This window comes from Otolemur garnettii, unplaced genomic scaffold, assembly GCF_000181295.1.
Source record: "Otolemur garnettii isolate 467f Iridium unplaced genomic scaffold, OtoGar3 scaffold00023, whole genome shotgun sequence".
NCBI lineage: Eukaryota > Metazoa > Chordata > Mammalia > Primates > Galagidae > Otolemur > Otolemur garnettii.
In genome coordinates, this window is record NW_003852418.1 from 15,028,398 (window position 1) to 15,034,557 (window position 6,160).

Sequence of the window (6,160 nt, forward strand, 5' to 3'; positions counted from 1 at the left end):
AAGAGCTTAGCACAGTACCTGACACATCCTAAACGCTCTGTACGAGGTTGGACAATTAAGTTCCAGAACTCATCCTAAAAAAAGTACTACGTATTTCATTGTCGAATATTGCTCTGGTCACTTTCCAAGTACTCCTGTTGACCATCCAGTGACCGGACTGATGATATTCAGCAATGAGGTATGCAGGACTTTGTCTAGGAGGAGTTTGTGACCTTCATTGTCCGGCTTTGTATGTGGTTGCTACTACTATTATCATTATTAAAGACATACTCCCATCATTGCATTGACTGGCCACAGCAGTTTCCATCTAGAACAAAGGTTTTATGAGGTTTTGATGAATGCTGATCCAAAGCACTCTGCCTCTGGGATACCTGTCAAGTGTAAATGCTAGCAGTTCTTAAATGCTTTGACCTGAAGGTATTAGGATTCTTTCTATTGAATGTGACCTAAAGCAAACGTCAAGCAGCCAGAAATTTCTCCTCCAACTTGCTTAGGCTAAGGAGGAAGTTTATTGTCATGCGTAATTGAATGTTCAGATACAGGACTGGCTTCAGACAGGCTGGGTTCAAGGCCGTACTTCTGGAGCTAATGGAAGAACCACACCCAGGGCCATGCACTGGAGCACCAAGGGGACACCTTATAAGGAAGAGCAAATGGATGTCAGAGAGGCAAATAGTCACTGCTCACTGCAAAGTGATGAAGCCTTTAAATACCTACATATTTGACAACCAGTGCATTACAGGGAGGAACTAGATGAGCCTTGGATCGTGTCCCACATGCTCTTCTGATCATAATTTTTAATACTCTGCTTTCTTACATGACTCTGCATTTACCATCAGGTATCCCAGCCAGCCCTTCTTTATACACCTGCACAATAAGAATTGATCACTTTGTCTGGGAACTTGCCTATTGCAGAAATGTCAGCTTTATCCTTCTCTTCTAGGTTTCTTGTTTAACCTTTTAAAGCCCGTTACAGCTTTCTCTCCTCCTGTGTTTTTTATCTCATTGAAACAAGTGAAAAATGAAATCGAGTCTTGGCATCAAAAGAAAGTAAATCCCTAGCAAAACTGCACCGTTTTGGAAACACATTTCATCCATAACCACGTGTAAGCTTTCAACTACACAATTCATAGTTAGATCCTTTATGGAGGGCACATATCTTTGATGTCACAGGAGGGATTTCTTTCTGTCTTGTATTAGTTATCTATGGCTATGTAAGAAATCACCCCAGCTTAGCAGCTGGAAACAACAAGCATCGCAATATTTGGGGGGGGGGGTGTATCAGGAATCTGGAGCAGCTCAGCGGGATATCTCTGGCTCTGAGCCTCTGAGGAAATTGTCATCTAAGTTCCTGCTAGGGGCACAGTCATCTCAAGGCTCAGCTAGGGGAGGGGCTTGTTTGGAACCCAATCTGGCGGCCAATGTCAGATCTAAGATGATTTGTGTCCAAACTTTCTCACATAGGACTTGCCACTGGCTTAATTCACAACATGGCATGTGGCATCGCCTAGAATTCCCAAAATGGGGAGCCACAGGTTTTTTGTAAGCTATTTTGAAAATGACAGCCCATCACCGCTGCCATGTTCTGGTCATTAAAAGCAAGCCAGTAAATTCAGCTCACAATCAAGGGGGCGGGTTTCCCAGAAGAAGGAATATTAGGAAACCAGGACATGGAGGACCATCCTTGAAGACTGTCCCCTGCCCCCCATACTAGGAGCACCATATAACAGGCCTGTTTAGCCTCCAAGGCAAGTACAGGACCTATCAGACCATAAAATACGTTTACCAAACCCCCATGTCGTCTATGTAGGTGTTTATTTTCCAAAATTAGACTGAGTTTCTTTTTCCTCTCTACCTAACAACATTGACTCAATCGGAGAGGGGAAAAAAAGTGCCTGTCTAGTTACAGATTTCACTGGAAAAGACTTTTAAAAATTCACTGACTTCTGGACGTACTTTGGGAGTAGAAAAATGAAACACGGAACTGTGGATTTTGTCAACCTTACAAGGTCTGCTCTACAGCTTAGTCCATATAAAACATCTTGAAGAAAAATGGAAAGGAAACACCTTGAGAGGATCTCAAAGAATTAACAAAGGCTGTGTGGCTAAAGAAAAGACCATTGTGTTTAGTTTTTATGCAGAGAGGAGTGAGAGGGATGAAGAATGCTGTATAAATGGACGATATGCGGCAATTCTGCCGTTTTCCACTTTGACATGTGAATATATATTTTGATTCTATTCACAGCCTGACTTTTCTAAGAAAAGAAGCAGTAACAGAAGCTGGAAAGTTATTCATTCTTTATGCTTCAGAGTAAAAGAAAATGTGTTCTTCTTCTTGAAGGGGGGTGTGGGCACGTACACTTTCCACTGAGATTACTCCTAAGGCACATGGGAATAATGGAATTAAATTTTCTCCTCTTCTTGTGCTACAAACCTTTATAAAGGTTGCTATAAATGTCGTAACTACTTTGTTTCCTGAGAGGTAATTTTCCTGTCAGTCTGATCTGTTCCTTTGACATCGTATTATTAGTCCGCGATGATTTCTTTAAAGTGCATCAAAGTTTATGCTTCCGTGTATTTTTATCATTTTACTACGTTACAGTGAGTTTTTCACTAACTTTACAGCTTCCTTCTAAGCCACTAATTATTCATAAAGGAAGGAGGAGATTGCTTTATTTTATCCTCCTAATGAAATGCATTAAAGTTTAAGGTAACCCTCCACAGAGCTTAAAATGCCAAAAAGAGCTCGGGAAATTAAAAGTCATTCCAGATAAAATGTGAACAGGAGGAGCAGGTGAAGGAGGAGGAGAGAGTCTTAGGAACAAGGTAGGTAGAGAGAAACAGACAGAGACAAAGGAAGAGCCATCTAAGGTTGAGTGGTTCTTGCGTCCCTATCACCCACGGCCATAAGGTACATTGAAAAACAACCCCAGCAATTGTCAGAAAGCCCAGGAAGGCAACGGGCAATCATAATGCTCTTAAACCAAGACATCTAAATCTCTGCCTTCTCCATCATGTCTCTGATGTCAGAAGGAACATTTCCTAAGAAGGAGAGATAATCATGAGGTTCCAAAGAAACTGAAAGTTTTATTTGCACACCAATAAGTGGCTGGCTCAAGCTCACAAGATGCAATCCTATTTTATTCCATGTTCTAGTTATTCCAGATTTACTTCTAATGGGATGTTTTAAACACCGTTTTTAAACAAGATGTGAATGCTTTGTATCACATAGCTTAAGGTAATTGATTTAGAGTCCGTGAGAAAAACCAATCTCTCTCTTTGTAAGCCATATTGATTTAACACAAGAAGCAGTAATTGATTGCATCTTTGGAGGTCAAAGGTGAGCTGATGAGGGAGGAAATTGGAAAGGAGAAAGGGGGGAAACATGTAAAAAGAGATTTAAAAAAAAAGGCCCACATGTAAACATCTATTTCTGAGATTTAATTTGTTTTCTCCAAGTTTTTATTTTCCCTAGTTATCTACGAGGAATAGAATTCATTCTGATTCACACACACACACACACACACACACACACACACGAAGAATCTGCGTGTGTGCTGTTAGGCCGAGCTCTTTTGTAAAATAAACAAGAAACCTTATTTCTTATTAGGAAGTTAGATGAGCCAGGATTTACAGAGGCGCATGTACCATCATTGTTTTGTATATTTTTAGTGAGTTTTCTTAAGCACTCGAAACCTTGAAAGGGCTTTAAGCTGTTCCATAGTGTCATTTGTCTAAGGGGAGAGCAGAATGCAATGACTTCGAGGAGGCATTAATTCTGAGAAAACGAAAAGTTATTTGTAATTGTAATAAGTAGATTTTCCTGCCCCCTGTTGGAATTGATAATGAGCTTGCAGGCTCCGTTCCTCATCCCGTTCATCTTTCTCTCTCTTTTACATGTTTGCCATTATCTTTTTTATTATCTGCTATTTATTTTGCTAAGGATAATCACTGCTTTATTAATCACCGTTTGGGTAACCATGGTGGGACTTGTATGAGCTGGTTTTGGCTGTGAAAACCACAAATCCCGACCGTGGTTCTGGCTTGGTCCTCTGGAAAACACAGACATCAGAGATGTCTTAGGTGAGAACATTCATGTGTGCGCGTGTGCACGTATACTTCCCGCTGAGATTACTTATAAGCCACGTGGAAATAATGGAATTAAATGTTCCGAGTGGCCAGAGGTCATTTGGTGTTTAGGAAACTTAGAGAAGGGAAATTTAAAGACAGTTTTCAGGTAACAGACACTTGGTGTGACACATTAAACCATGAGAATTTCTCTTTGTGTGCGGGAAGAGACTTGGAATTTCTTTAAAAGTGAAACAACGAAAATGGTTTTGGAAACAAGAATAATTTAGGTGTCTGGTTTGTTTTTCAGAACTAGCCATGTTAGTTTATTTTGAAGCTGGCGATTATATTTTGTTTCTAAAGAGCACAGTTGGGCTCAGAACTCGTAGCACAGTGGTTACAGTGCCAGCCACATACGCTGAGGGTAGAGGGTTCGAATCTGGCCCGGGCCAGCTAAACAACAATGGCAGCTGCAACAAAAAATAGCCCTGTGTTGTGACAGGCACCTGTAGTCCCAGCTACTTGGGAGGCTGAGGCAAGAGAATTGCTTAAGCCCAGGAGTTGGAGGTTGTTGTGAGCTTTGATACCATGGTACTCTACCCAGGGTGACAGCTTGAGGCTCTGTCTCTAAAAAAAAAAAAAATAAATAAATAAAAACCATGGTTGTAGAAAAGGCCCATAAAAAGTGAAGTGTTTGGACTTCAAATAGCTCTTGCAAAATGTCTGAGTTTAGTTAAATAATCAGAAACATGCAAGTTTCAATTTTCCCTGAAATATGGCTAGATCTTAAAAAGTAAGGGTTTCATAAATCTCTATGTGTAGTATGTGTTCAAATGTCAGGAAAAGATACAACAAAAATAAGCTCTGTGAAAAGCGGTGAAATCTGAACAAAGTCAGTCTTGGAATCCGTAGTGTGGTTTGGATTCCTAGTTTCTGGATTTGCACTGTGCTGTATTTATGTAACGCATGACCTGCCATTAGCAGGAGCGGGGTGATGGGCACATGGGAATTCTCTGTGTGATTGTTTCGATGTTTTGAGAATTCAAATTTGACAAGGTCAGGAACATAGCTTGGCCTCGGAAGGGACTGAAGTTCCTTAGAGCTAAGTATTGGCTCTTATCTGCCTCTCACACGCTTTTCCTGGGAGCTTTAAGTACCACAAGGCGCTGATCCATCCAGTTTATATCTCCAGGATGTATATGTCTCTTTTAAATTGCAAAATCAGACTTAAAATACTTAGTCGACACCTTCTTTTGGTAGGATCACAATTATCTCGAAGTTATTAAGCCCAAGAGTGAATTTTTGAGCAATCCCCTCACCCCCAGATTACAACTTCCCATAAACAGTTGCTTGGTTTAAACCTGGGAGTGATCCCATCCCAGGGACGTGCTGGTTTCCCCTCTACTATGGCAGAGTTCAGTAATTGTGACCGAGATCTCAGGGCCCATAAGGCCTAAAATACTCCAAAGCCCTTCGCAGTTAAGGTTAATTAATCTCTACTGTGGATGGTCTGGCCCCACCTACCTCTCTGCCTGGTCTCCTGGCTCTCTCTCTCCTGTGCTCTCAGTTCTAGCCCCAAAGCCTTCTTGCTGCTTCAAGATTGCTTCTGCCTTAGGGTTTCAACACACTACCTTGTTGCCTAGAATGTTCTTCTCTCTAAGATCCCCGTGGATCACTCTCTGGCTACGTTCAAGTTCTGTTCAAATCTCCCATCGGAATGGCCTTCCCTGCCCACCCTATCACGGTCTGCTCCCTCCCCTGCTGTGTCCCTCATGTCATTTAGCACCATCTATTTGTTGTTGCTTTATTATCTCTCTTCTTCCATTAAAACCTGAGTTCTGTGGAATCAAGGATCTTGCTTGCTTGGTCCTCAGTTGTAGCTCTAGTAGTGCTGGACCATCAGAAGTGCTCAATAAATATTTGATAAATAAATTCACTGAGTGTTGGCATGGATGTGGAGAAAAGGGAACACTTCTACACTGCTGGTGGGAATGCAAATTAATTCATTCCTTTTGGAGAGACATCTGGAGAACACTTAGAGAACTAAAAATAGACCTGCCATTTGACCCTGCAATTCCTTTATTAGGTATAT